Raw genomic sequence first — 14,987 nt, 5'->3', positions numbered from 1 at the left:
TGGAGTTGAAAAAAAATAAGCTTGTTCAAAAATTTTTTAGTCAACCATCTTTGTACATAAGATAGAGAATAATGAGATCGGATACAAAATTTCGTGGTTTTGAGTTAAAAACTGTGGTTTTGCATAAATAATAAACAAATATTAAATTTTTTATACATGTAGTAAATGCATATATTATTTTTTTTGATTTTTAAATGCTTTTTATTATTACGAAATTATGTTCACAATACATCTTATATCTATTTTAATAGCTACTGATCTACTGATCATTTTCTATTTTACAATTTAATTTAATTTGGTAAGTAATCATAGTATTATATTATTCTAATGTTAATCTACAGCATAATAGGAAAAATAGTTCAAAAACCTATTTACAATCCTTATAAATGTTCATAATACATCTAATACATAATATTAATTAAAGACTCTCTAAAGTCGATGATCTAAAGCAGATTGTGTTTAGGTAATCTGTGTGTTATACCTGAAGGCTATAGACATTTTGTTGTAATCACCGAGACTCTTCACAAGTGTGTTAGTATGGTATTTTATGTACATATATTATATGTATGTACATACATGAGTATGACTTTGTTTGATGAGTACCAACAAGCAAAAGATACACGCATTGTATTCAATCAAACCGTTCGATTTACGATGCAGTATCGCATAGGCTTTTATTTTTTTCTGTGAAAAAAATGGCGTCAAAACGTTACAAAAGCCGGAAAAAAAACCGGCTAAAAATCCGCAACACATAAACGCGTGTGCATTGTGAACGGCCGGTTTTACGGTTTCGCCATAAACGTTCGTTCGGTCGACGTGAAAAATCCCAGTTTTAAGTGGCGAGAGGAGAGGCTGCGAACAACGCAGGGGTGCAAAACCATTAAACCCCGAGTGCCACTAGGCCTCGTCTAAGTAGTTTTCCGGGGAGGCAGTTAACACTCGGCCCTCTCGGCACCTAAACACACAAGAAACTCTCGACCGGAAGTCGGCCCACCCTCCCCTTTTCCCTCTGCACCCCCATTGATACCCCGCGGGAATTTTCCATCCCCGCCCCACCCCTTCCTTGCCTCGTCGGTGGCGTGCAAGATTGGAAAAGTTTTCCCAGGGCTCGAGTATGTTTAACGCCTCAAATAATCGTGTGACGTATGTCGACAGGCGCCCGATTAATTCTGACCGAAATTTGTCCGGTGAAAATGCGACCATTTTCCGGCCAAGGACGCACACGGAATCATAAACATGGTGAAAACTTTATTTTCAATATCATCAAGAACCAAATAAAGCGCAACTGATACATTTAAACTTTATATTATAATGGATTTTAGATAAAACTGTTTTTTAAAAAATTTCACCGCTATTTTGGTGATATTAAATATGCTTAAAAATATTAAAAATTATATGTCAATCTCAATCGTAAGAACCACTCTACTGAATTTCCATTTTTTATTTCACAGAAAATGAACACTCGCCTTTACAGATCACTCCAAAATGATGAGTGCACTTATACAGATACAATACAATCCATATACATTTTATACAATACGAATTCATACAAACATCTAAAGTGACATATTTAGCCAGCAGTTTGGCTTAATGGTAGCGTATATATTTAGCACCACTGAGATCGATGGTTCGACTCGTCAAACTGCTGGTTAGATTTGGGGATTTCGTGACTCCAAATCGATTGTTTCTCTACCAGAGTTTGCCAATTTTATCTGATCATTGTTGAAACGGTTCCTGAAAATTGGTAATAGATCATTTCCTGTTGTCACAAAAATCTGTGTGTATAATTTGTAGAAATTATGCATAGAAATCTGAAATCTATAGATGTCTCTATAATTTCGTGTTTATTATGTGTATAAAAATTGTAATAATAATTGTGCACAAAATCTTAAAATAATCCATAAAATGTCTTTATGATTATTATTTCTGTATTGTATTGTATTGTATTCGATGTTTATTAAACGTACTGTATTCGTAGTTTGACCGTTCTCGTACACTCGTCGCATTGGAGCGATCTGTAATGACGAGTGTACATTGATTGTAATAAAAATAATAAAAAAAAATACATGGAGAAATGCAGCATTTTATAATCAAATTGACCAGCCTCAAGACGCTGAATAACTTGAGTCTAGCAAGACAAATAGGAAAGGAGATGCCAATTTTACAGGAACCGGCAAAATCTCATAAGAAAAGATCAACACGGAGTCGCAAACCTAGATCTAGCCAGCAGCGGGACTCAAGTGGGCCTCGAACCCGTGAACACTCTGTTCGAATTCATAATATCTTTACTACAAGTCAACGCCACTTGTAAATAATATCCAACAATTTTATTTAAACCATCCAATTTGCAGGATTTTTCTAACGTTTATATACAAGACTGTTATTTACAGTTCACTTGTTTTTATATCATGTTTTTATATCTTTTTCAAATGTAGGCCATTGTGGCGCATTAGGTTCTTCCTGTAATGCCACAATGGTCCAAAACTATTAAATAAATAAATAAATAATATTTTGAAATATTTCGCAAGACACTAAATATAATATTTTGCGTTTAACCATATTTAAAAATACTGATCGCCTGTATATAATACGTTTATTCTGCTTTTTCGAGATTCTGGACAAATAGAATTAAAATAAGTGATAACTATTTATGAATAAGTCAAACCGAAACACTGAATTTTCCATCTAACAACTGAACTTCCATCACTTTCAAATGTATCGACTAGTCATACATTTGAATATTCAATAACTTGTTGAATAGTCATTATATGTAAATATGTACCAATATTATACATCATTTGATTTTGAAAAAAAAAATTTTTTACAAGGCATATTCTCAATTTACGGCGTGCTTTGTTCAAAAGAGTGATACATATAAAATGTTTTATAATATTCGTCTTTCGAACTTAACTAGAGTACCACGAGACACATAGTAGATAAAATTCAGTGTTTCTAAATTTAAAAGTGGATAATAGCATAGTGGAAAAGCAAACAAACATTAATCATTATACTTTAGTAGAGAGCTGAACGCCTAGTGTTGCTCGAGCGAATGAAAATAAGTAATAGATTTAAAAAATTGCAATCTCTGTTTTAAGCTAGAACACTATAATGATGTGTGCCTATTTTGGCAGATCGAAAAATTTGAAAAGAGGACAAAGAGCATTTATCCTCCCTTACATCTAATATATAATTTGGAAAGAGACTTTGTATGTATGTAACCTTCGTTCGATGGGTTGTAAATCCGTGACGTCTCGAACAAATAATTCGATTTTTTTCGATTCAAAGGATTCAAAGTCCTCCGGGGCAAAGGCGTTGAGGACGAAGCTGCCTTCACACTGGGGGCGAAGCCCTAGGGGGCGCAGATGCCGGGGGCGAAGCCCTAGGGTGCGCAGCCTCGGGAGCGAAGGCGCCGGATTCTGGTATACATATAATTTTTTATAATAGACTTACTATATATGTTTGTTTGTTCGTGACAGTCAATTTAATAAAAAAAACAAATGATTATTCAAATAAATTTAATAAAATGTTTACTATTAAATTAGTCATGCTTAAGCGGTTTATATTACAAATACCGAGCGAAGCCGGGTAATACAGCTAGTATACTTTATAATCATAAAAACTAAGAATTATTATTAATTAGATTTTATTGACACTTTTTTAACAATAAAAAATAACCAATATGGCGCGGAGTGGAAAAATATAACAATTTATTATTACGCATTTTTTGCCACCCGCCAGATGTTATCAATGCGAAAACTTTCACAAATAATTTCATTCGATATCTGCAACAAAAACCTTGCAATAAAAAACGCGGCTACTTACCAAATGAAAGTAAAAAAAACTGGCACATCTCAATAAAAAATACGCTTTCCATAAAGAATTTTCCATTTTGAAATTCAAATCAGCTGTAGCTATCCGTAATGGTATTTCAGAAGCTCTATCCATCTTACATATAATGTTGAAAGTTTGACGAAAAAAAAAAACTACGAACAAACCCGTCGAAAAACTATTTGCGATCGCTTAAATAGTACACGGAAAGATCTCGAGATATTCAACTGTGTGTGGAAAGTCGATACTAATATTCACTTTTACGCTTAACCATTCTTTCGTACACACAAATGAATCGATAACAGCAGAAGTACATTAAAAGTAGATCAACCGTTGGAAAATATCCAAGCGCACGGCTCGTTTCGGGAAAATGTAGTTGATTTTCCTCGTAGATTTCCACGCACGATAACAGAGACGTGGAACGGGGAATGTTTAATCTTATTTCTCGGTTTCCGAGCAACAAATCAACATCAATCGATGAGAATAAACGTCTTGGCGGACCAACAATGATTTAAATTCACCGGATTTCACCCCCCTCTATTCTTCCATCCCCCGTTTCGGCATTTATCGTGCCCTACGAAATGTGGGTTTATATTTTATTTCTATTTGTATAATATTATTTATACACGTCTCAGTACGATTTTTTTTATTCTCTGCAAATAATAAATTCCGAGAACACACTTTCTGGAAGTGTTTCTTTGAAATATACACGGCGATATTGTTTGCATAAAAATACTTGTAATTAATTTTTCCAACGTATTTCGTGATTAAATGTTTAATTAGAAAATCTGATTTACGTTTTTATTCTCATACATTTTAACTAGTAAATGGAATTGTTTTTATATTATTTTTATGTGCGTCATAAATTAATGGAGCACAATTTAAAACTTTATTTATATTCAGTCAACTAATTTTTATTGTATGAAACAAAATTTGTATATTAATAGTAACACGAAATGTTACAATTCATTATTTTTTTATATTAATCATTTTAAAGTTCTTTGTTATTATTTTATTTTGAATGCTTTTAAATGTTAATTTATTTAAACATCATGCTGATTACAAAAAAAAATAATTAATTTATACAGAATTTTTTTATACAATTTTTGTACATAAATTAAATTTTAAAAATAGAAATTATGAATTGAAAATCAATCTTTGTCCTACTCTATGAAAATTTTCATTCTTTGAAGTTTCACTGTAAATTTTTTTATTAATTTCTCACATTGAGAATTTCTTAATTAATTTTCCCGCTTTGTATGAATTGTAATTAAAATAATTTAATACAATAATAAAAATAATAATTTCTTGATAAGTATTAAATTGTTTCTATAACACGGCTTATAAAAATATATTAATCTATATTATTATATAACTAGTGTTAAACCCAATGAAATATCATCGCTTGGGTTCTGGTATATTGAGATATTTATTAAAAAAAAAATTAAAAGAAATGTGTCGGTCCTGTGTTCAATCCGCCGCGCTCATATTTATTTCAAATACCTTTTTAATACATTTAATTTAATATGAAAAAATAAATGGTAAAAATTACATATGAAAAATATAAAATACCAATAGAAAAATGAATTAATTAAATAAATTTTCAATAGATGCTCAGAGATAATTGCCTAGAGAATACATTGATAGCAAACAGTATATACATATATATGTATATAAAAGTTTTTTCTTTTGTTATTAAATTCGTATTATATTTGTACATTTTGTTGCTAGTGTTTTCGCTGTTACGTACATACCGTATGTCGAATCAAAACGACATTATTAAACGACGAGCGTTATCTTACACAGGCACACACGCAGACACACGGAATAGCGCTATTATATTGAAGTATATGCGAAAAGGAGCCGCCGTTTTAATTGGTTTTCGAGGATTATCTCCAGGCTTAAGTGCAGTCGGCTAACAATGGAGACCCCCGAATTGACTTAGTGGTCAGTAACGGCATTCAGTCACTTCCCACTAGAGTTCTCAGAACTGGGACTGTTTATCTGGTACGTGACTATAACAATAGGTAAATAAACGCGTCGAAGAAGATGAAGTGAGCGACCTGCCCTTTATAAGCAGGTACTTAGGCCATTTGAAGGCATTCTGGACGGAGCACTGGCCGTGCGTGGATCTCCTTTATCACCGAATAAATGCTGTGAAGCGAATTTGGCCTTTTATTTGGATCGTCCAACTACCCCTACGCAACAATATATATACTGTGGTTTTTTTTGAGAAAATTGTATTTCGAGCAATTGATGTTCTATCAATCAATTTTCGAATAATTTTAACAATTTTACAACTTCCAATTTTTACGCTGTTTGTTTTCCTACATTATCATTGCGTTTTATGTAGAGCTACATCTAATATACATGTTTTTGTATAATTCTAGTTCCCGTGAATCCATAGTCGAGACGTTAATGTTAATACGAAAATTTCACTGACAACAAATCGAATCAATTTGATGAAAATGCGATTCATTTGGTGTCGAATCCGGAGGGAAATCGTCGCCTAAGCAGAATCCCGTTACACAGTGGCGGCACCTCAGCCTTTTGTCAAACATAAAGGCCCTCAGGATTTAATAAAACACAAAGGGATCGTTCATATCGAGTCCCCGACAAACACGATTGATTCAGAGGCTGCCTTTGGCTCAATATTTATATTCTTTTTACGATTTCCCCCCCATTCGAGTGCGCCCTTTGCGCGGCCCTGGCGTGCGTGCCCGACATACGACCGTTGGGTTTAATATGTGCCGATCTAAAGTTGATTTCAACCCCGATCCAAAGTATTTAAGGTGGAAAAATATATACGTTCGCGAATATACCGATACTTCACGACGATCGTTTTGGGGTTGATTGAATGAGACACGGGGGGGGGGTTGGGTGTTGGGTGGAAAAAAAAGGTGTTCTCGAGTACAGCGCGTACATTTGTCGACAATCCGTAACACTTAAGCGAATGAAAGCGAAGCAGAGAAGGCCTTAAAATACTCGACATGATTGCATTAGACAAATTAAAAGAGGAGAAAGAGAGACAGGTTCAACAGTCCCCCGGTTGAAAGCGAGAGCGAACCGAAAGTAAATAAGAGGCTGTAAGAGGGGTCGAATGCTATATTTTAATGTCGTAAACTTGGCAAAATGAAACGCAATGTTTTAATCATAAGGAAACTTCGGTTATAAGGTCTCGTATTTAAGCGAATTTGTAGAAATGTGTAGGATAAATTTTACTGTTGAATTTTTTCAAGAAGAATTCAGTATTTTTGTTTATTTGTTTGAATATTTTAAAAACTAACATTAATTGCATGTACATCTAGTATATATCTAGTTCAATGCTATTTTGTTTGTTTATTTATTCGATAGAGGAATTTATAATTTTAAATACTGTAAGTATGTATGTAGAATCGTAGGCGATTTTTTAAAGCTCGGGACTAAGTCTCTATATAACTTCTAAAAATCTTTTTTCCCGAGAAACTCCAGGCTTTTTTTATAATTAAACACGGAAAGCTTGATACGTAAATATATATGTATTGTTATATTTATATTTATAACGATAAATATATATTAAAGCTAAAAATTAACAACTACTTCAATGTTACTTTTATAAAAGAGCTTCAACTAATCATAATAAATGGTAATTTTGATTCATCCATTCATATTGAAACGATCGTTATATGTACTGTACATCTTTTACGATTATTAATAATTTCTATTAGCTTTCAAATTGATATTACAGTTGAAGGCTTTCATATAATCAAAATAAAAAAAATGAGTTTAATTGAAAAACAGATTATATTCAAAATAACTTTTCTAATAATAATTTGTCAATTCAATTTGGCTCAATTTTTAATATAACATGTAGATGAAAACTGCCAAAAGAAAGTTCTCATCTACAACACACATTACTCATTACTTTTCTATATAAAGTAATAGAAGTCCTTTCAGAAAATTATAATAAATATAACTCTTCTCGTAGATTTGTACAAACTCATTGAGCGCTAGTTTAAATGAAAATGTATTATAAAAATGTGTTACATATAATGTATATAAGAATTTGATTGCATTCAGATATAATATTTGTATGAAAAATAATTTTAATTTTATCACTAAATTTAATCAAAACATTATATTTATACAAGAGTAAAAATACACTGTTTATCATCTATTGAAATGTGACAAATGTGAGTACTAACAAAAGCAGTGTGTTTTCAGTTAAATTAGGTATTTGGCTTTACCTGAAAATTCCTTAATATTTTCAGTTTGTTTTGTTGCTCTCATATATAAATATGTACATAGATATGTGAAAATGAAATTAAATTGATCATAATAAGAAAATTATTTATTTACCGATTACGTCGTAATAAAAGTTTATTTGTTTGAGAAGGATACAAAATTTCGCGTCGAAGTTTGCGAAAAAAATCGTAATCGGAAAAAGCGAACGGTCGCGAGAAAAACCAGCGTTCACTTCTACACACGAGCGCGGAAAAACTAGGGAAAACATCGGACGCGAAAGTCCGCGCCGTATTCCGCACACAAAAAGGGAAAACCGACAGTCGGGGGAGGGTTGAGAGAAAAAAACCCTAATTCGACCGGACGGACAGAGTGCAAAAGATCGTGTCTTTTTTTGCTCTACCAGACGAAAATTCGCAATGAAAGGACGTTTGACACGGTCGTTATATGAGCGTTGTTGTGAGCCCACGTTTTTCTTTTTCCACCACCCCCACCCTTTTCGAGTGTTAATTTTTTTCCCAGAGTGCGGGAATTTCCCGGCAAAAGTGTGTCAAATGAAAAGTTAGCGAAAGGGGGTCAATTTTTAGCATTGATCAAACATTTTCACCCTTTGAGGGTGGATGGGTGGGTCGGCCAATTAGGGGACTCCTTGGTTTGGCGACAAAATTTGCCTGCGGGGGTGCGAGATTAGGGGGTGGGAGGGTGGCAAATTAAATTGTAATATATTCATGCTTACACAGTTAATTGGCGTGTAAAAGGCAGGGACGATTACCCCGTTTAGAACGGGGTTGATAACGCGGGGGATGAATCGATTAAAACATTTTTGCTAACGGGCGCCAGTGTAATTTGTAAAACGCGTCCCAATACACCGAGCGGGTTAATACGTACGATAAATTATAAAAGAAAAATATAGGTGGTAATATAAATATATGACATATGAAAAAATTTAGAAATGAAACATGTTCTCATACATATATCAACTCATTTAGTGAAAATTTTAATGATACTACAATGAAAATCTGTTGAATTAGTGAAATAACTGAAGAAAAATCGATACACATACATATGTACATTTAGGTATTTATAAATATATGTATATGTATATATTTTTATTTCTAACTAAGACCGAGTTTTATATACCGAAAAATTACTATTTTTTTTTTTGATGAAAATGATTGTAAAATATTAGCTCGTTTTGTAATACATATAATAGGATAAAATGTATCATAAAAGCTGTCCTAAATTTAGAATTTGGTTAAAAAATTTCATAGTCTAATTTAACATAATGTAAACGCTTTTTGTTGTTAATCGAGTTGTCTTTTTAAAAGAAAAAGGATTAAAAAATGTTTTACTTATTTTTAAAGCTAATACTAATATTCTTTTCAGTATTTTAATTTTGTTTAAATAACTAATTTATAAAATTATTCTTGAGTAATAATGTTAATTTTTGGAGAAATATAAGTATGAAAGTTGTATAAATTTAAGAATAATTTTTGTTTTTAATATACAATTTTAAAATACGTATGTATGTATATTGTAAACTTTCAATTGAAAATAACGTTTCATTTATTCATAAGATGCTTACTAATTGAAGATAAGCAAGTTGGAAAATCATGGAACATACCAAGCTAAACTTGGACTATCTATTTTTGATATTATATATTGCCTTATTAATTAGATCAAAGATTGAGTAACCTTTTACATATGTACATATATACATATATATGTACATCATTCCAAAAATATATAAATTTGAATGTATTCGAATTTACATTACATGTTATTTCACTCGCATATCTACTGCTAATTTAGAAACAACATATTATAAAAAAATAAAGATAATAACCACACGAAATATATATTCACGATATTTTGAGTTCCCTTTCACGCAGAGCACAAAAAGGAAAATCAAGAGAAAACGTTGAACCGGCAACCTATTCAGATTGAGAATAGAATAAGGGAATGCTTATTTTGCATTATTCACATCCGTCTTACATTTTTTTTCATTCATTTTTCACACACACACACACATGAAAAACTTGCGACATGTTCCTAACAAAAATATGAAATTTAATTTGAAAAGACTCGAACGCGAACGCGAATAATTCAACGCCAAACCGACGAGAGATTAAACCGGTTAACCGCAAGACAATGAAGCGGTTAACAGCTAATATACGACACTTACACCACTATTAAATTCATAGCGTGGTTTCGCAGTGAGATTACGACGTTTGGCGTATCTTACGCTACGGGAAGATCAATCATAAAACGGCACAGATTGAGACCAAGTGTTGAACATAAATCTATAGTGCAGTGGTGCTCAAATCAAAATATCGTGATCATCGATTGTATTTTTGAAAGTGACCTACTTTTTCTTAAATAAAACATACACAAGACTATGTAGAATGACCTGCTGAATCGTATATCTATGCGCTCGAACGAGTTTCCCGAACCGGGGTCGAGTAAGACCCCAGTATTTTTTAATCAAAATACAGCTTTACTCAATACAATGGGTTCAATATATATCTTATTAATCATTTCATCCATCAACATAAAAAAGTTAAAGTCCTATAGTGTGCTTTTGACTATTTTTGTATAAAAAAAACGACAAGCATCAACACGCAAATGCATAGTTAAGGCCAACAGGCGACTGCATGACTCAATACCACGCGCCAAAAGTGATGAAAACAATAGCTTACGAAAATACAGCTGTCTCTTTCTCTCGCATTGATTCATCGATCAACAAGAATATGCAAGCGAACAGTCAAAAACATGACTTATCGCTGCCGCCTTTAAATTATACTTTGGAACGAAGAAATGTATAAATGTATTTTTATAAACATTATTAAATAAAATTAAACCACTCATACAAATCCTTGCATTACGTGTCGTATTATAGATAAATCAAGTAAACTTAATAACTTTTACCAAAATTTTAAGCCCGTACCTTTACTTTATATCTATATTTATACTACTGAACCCGGCATGCGCTGCAATACCACAATAACGCTTTTTAAAAAAGTTTTAGTCCTATAGCATGTTTTTGACTATTTTTGTATTAAAAAATAACGACAAGCATCAACTCGCAAACGCACATAGGTAAGGCCAACAGGCGACTGCATGATTCAATAGCCACGCGCCAAAAGCGACGAAAACAATAGCTTACGAAAATACAGCTGTCTCTTTCTCTCGCATTGATTCATCTATCAACAAGAATATGCAAGCGAACAGTCAATACATGACTTATCGCTACCGCCTTTAAATCATACTTTGGAACGTAGAAATGTAAAAATGTATTTTTTTACGATGTACCCCTTTTCTAAATCATACAAAATGTAATAAAATAAATTTCTTATAGTTAATTTTAGGAATACAAGAAATATAGGGTGTATAGTTTTGAAAACCACATAGTTATTACGAAAAACGTAAAAATTGGGGCACTTGCATACCCCACTTCGGTGAGGGAGGTAAACGGACGTTAAGTAAACGGACAAAAAATAGGTTGGTAAGCGCTGGTGTGGTGCATGCTAAATTTGGTCGGTAAATCGCATCGTAAATAGTGTATCTGACTAGTTTTTGTGTTTCGGTTAGAGGCGAATCGATCGTTTGGAGTCGACAGTGTCGTAAATCAACGACGATAAGGTAGCATATAAAATTCGAAGCTACGAGCTCTCTTTACGAGTGCGGTTGGCATTAAGCGAAATTATAATTTAAACCGGAAACGCTTGGATGGGACGGGGAATTTATTGTGCGCAAATTATGTCGAAATAAATGTCTGGCGTCGTAAAGCGGATTCGCAATTAAAAGTTGTCGAATTGTTGCGAAAGGATACCGCGCTGTGAACGGGGCCTAACGTTTCGTTCCGTATATGTATTTATATGTGTATGCAAAATGGTATTTTGCCCGTTGATATTTCAACGTGTCCTAGATTTCGAAAGGATTTAGACGCGTCTAAAACCATTGTTGCATACACGAGTCTCTAATGCGCCACAATGTTCGAAAAAATACAGAGAGATATTAAATATATATATATATATATATATATATATATATATATATATATATATATATATATATATATATATATATATATATATATATATATCAGGATTGTGTTAGGGATCCAATATGATGAAATGAAATGCTTGCTCATCTCTTCGTCTTACATTTATTTGTAATTTAAAAATACTGTTACGTATACTAAATAAAAAAGAGCCGCCGAGTAATTGAAAATGGATTAGGACAGGTAGCATCCCAGAGACTGTGCGATCGTGATAATTGGTTTCAAGGATTATATCTAGACTCTAAGTGCATGTAGGCTAAACAATGACCGTTATTAGTCCCTTCTCAGAACCGGTACCGTGAAACCGAATGTCATGGGAATACATATCCGAATACGTGACTATACCATAGGTAAACAGATTAGACGTCCTGAGAGATCTACCCCTTATAAGGCGGTACGTAGGCGATATCATGTCATTCTGGACTGAGCACTGCCAGTGGGTGTATCTCCTTAATCATCAATAAATGCTGTCAAACGACTTTGGCCTTTTACTTGGATCCTCCACCCACCCCTACGCAACAATACACTTTCCTTTGTTGCTCCATAAGGTGCGTGCCGACGACTGTTGTGCGTATGAGTGGGTCTCGAGTGACTACTTCCACGTGTCTATGCTTCCAAACTGCTCAGTGATGTGAATAGTTCGTCTAAGAGGAGTGTCTCGGTTGACCACCTCTACGTGTCTATGTTGATCACCTCCACGTGTCTGTCTGACTGTGCGTGAGCATTGCACCTTATAGAGCATTCGACTGAATGGAGGGGGGAAATGGGTCGTAACAGCTATGAGTGCAAGTCTGTCCAATATACATATGTACTGTTATGTATCTCGCTTATCAATGTAGTTTCCAAAATAAAAAAAATTCACTTTCTCACATTTATATTCATATGTACGTTAGTAACAAGTCCATTAAAATTACCGTAAAGGGAAAGTCAGATAAGATAGGAGTGACGGACTTGGCCCAACCCAAGAAATAAATAAATCATTTATATATATTGCGATTCGATCACATTAGTCAGTCAGTTACTATCCGACTCAACCTGTAAAAGGATAGTCACACAATATAGGAATGCTGGACTTTGCCCAACCCAAGAGATAAAGAAATCATTTATATAGATCATGATTCGATCAAATTAGGTAGTCATCACCATCGAGACTCCGAGAGTAGCAGTCAATAATCAGCAGAATAGACCTAAATAGTGCAAGTTAAAGTGAAACAGTTCTGCACGCCTCATATATGTATATTAAAGTTCACGTTCTATGATTTAATTTTCGATTATACACTGGCGGTCACATAAATTGTATCACTTTGAATTTTACGATTTTCGGGTCGTAAAAGCTCTACCCCATTCTGGGTTCGAACTTTTCTTTAGGATTTTATTTAAATAGACCCTCCTCGATATTTTGAACTCATTTTCAAGTGTGATTTCGAAGTGGAAGCAGCGTTGTTCTTAATCTACAAATAGTAGTGTCAAAACGCCATCAAACAACTTCGGAGAACAATGTGAAAATTTTAACTTTTTTCGAAATGTGGACTTTTAACAAGAGACTTTTCAAGTCAGTTGGGATATTCTTAATCAAAAATTTCAAAAATACTGAAGAAACAACAAGAAACTGGCAGTGGGACAGTGTGTAAAGGCACCGGACTGACTCGGAAGATAAATTCACGGGAAGATCGTTTGCTGACACGCCAATTTATTGAATATCTTTTCAAAACTGCTTTAAATTTAAGAAGATACATTTTAAAAGATTTTTCAATTAATATTAGTGTGGAAACTTTGCGGAGAAGACTGAGAGAAGGTGGCTTTTACGCTCGGAGACATGCAAAAAAGCCATTTCTCTCATTTAAATTGAAGGAGACACGTCTTCAATGGGTCAAAACTTATGAAAACTGGACATTTTTGTATTGACAGAAAGTGATACTCTCGGATGAGTCCAAGTTCAAGCTCTTCGGATCGGAAGGATTACAGTATGTTCGATGCAAAAGTGGAGAACGATACAACGAAAAGTATACTGTGAAAACAGTAAAGCACCCTCACAGCCAAATTGTTTGGGGGTATATTTCATACTACAGGATTGAAGAACTATGTTTTAATAATGGTTTTGTGAATAAAGAAATGATCAAATCAATATTGGAGGAAAGTTTTGTCCCATCGATGGAAGAACATGTTTCATAATGCGGTGAAGGAATATTCCAAGACGTATCCGCACCATGCAAGTGATCAAAAACGGTAAATAAATATGTTATTTTATGCTTATGTATGTTATTAATAAAATTTAATAATAAGAAATAAAAAAAATTATATGTTTTTTTATAGGTAAAAAAAAATATACAGAAAATGGGAGTTACGACGTTACCATGGCCTGGAAAAAGCCCCGATATGAACCCGATAGAATATTTGTGGATGATTATAAAACGCCGATTAAGTAAAGTGAACATCTACACTGCATAAAAATTAAAAAATTAAATTTATAATGAGTGGTACAATGAAATGCCGCGATGCATTATAGAAGAACTGATAAATTCCATGCCTGCTAAGATTAAGGAAGTCATAAACGAAAAAGGAGGGTCCACTAAATATTAAGTTTTATTTTTAAATGTGTAAAATATGATTGAAAATGACATAAAAATGAAAAAGTACGAAAAACAAATAAATTATTGTTTCAATTATCTCATGTATGACGATCCTTATCCCTCATAAAACCATGCATTTTAAAATTGGGTCCCAAAAAATTTTAACATCTTTTTTTTTGTTTAACTGTTATGGTAGGGTTTCACAGGGATATATATGATCCACCTTCTAAATCGATTTGAGTGGGAATTATAAACATTTTTATTTTTTTTTGGTGCCATCTTATCGATTTCCGATAAATCATCAC

General features: G+C 33.2%; 2 protein-coding genes across 2 annotated transcripts in view; one reads left to right on the top strand and one right to left on the bottom strand.

Annotated features, from left to right (window-relative positions):
- LOC143918630 (uncharacterized) overlaps positions 1-14,987 on the top strand; it is a 176,785-nt gene that overhangs the window by 45,367 nt on the left and 116,431 nt on the right. The window lies entirely within an intron of this gene.
- Positions 1-14,987, bottom strand: part of LOC143919224 (uncharacterized) — a 196,868-nt gene that overhangs the window by 65,796 nt on the left and 116,085 nt on the right. The window lies entirely within an intron of this gene.

This window comes from Arctopsyche grandis, chromosome 11 (genome assembly GCF_051622035.1).
Source record: "Arctopsyche grandis isolate Sample6627 chromosome 11, ASM5162203v2, whole genome shotgun sequence".
NCBI classification, from domain to species: domain Eukaryota; kingdom Metazoa; phylum Arthropoda; class Insecta; order Trichoptera; family Hydropsychidae; genus Arctopsyche; species Arctopsyche grandis.
This window is presented reverse-complemented; position numbering and strand designations above follow the sequence as displayed.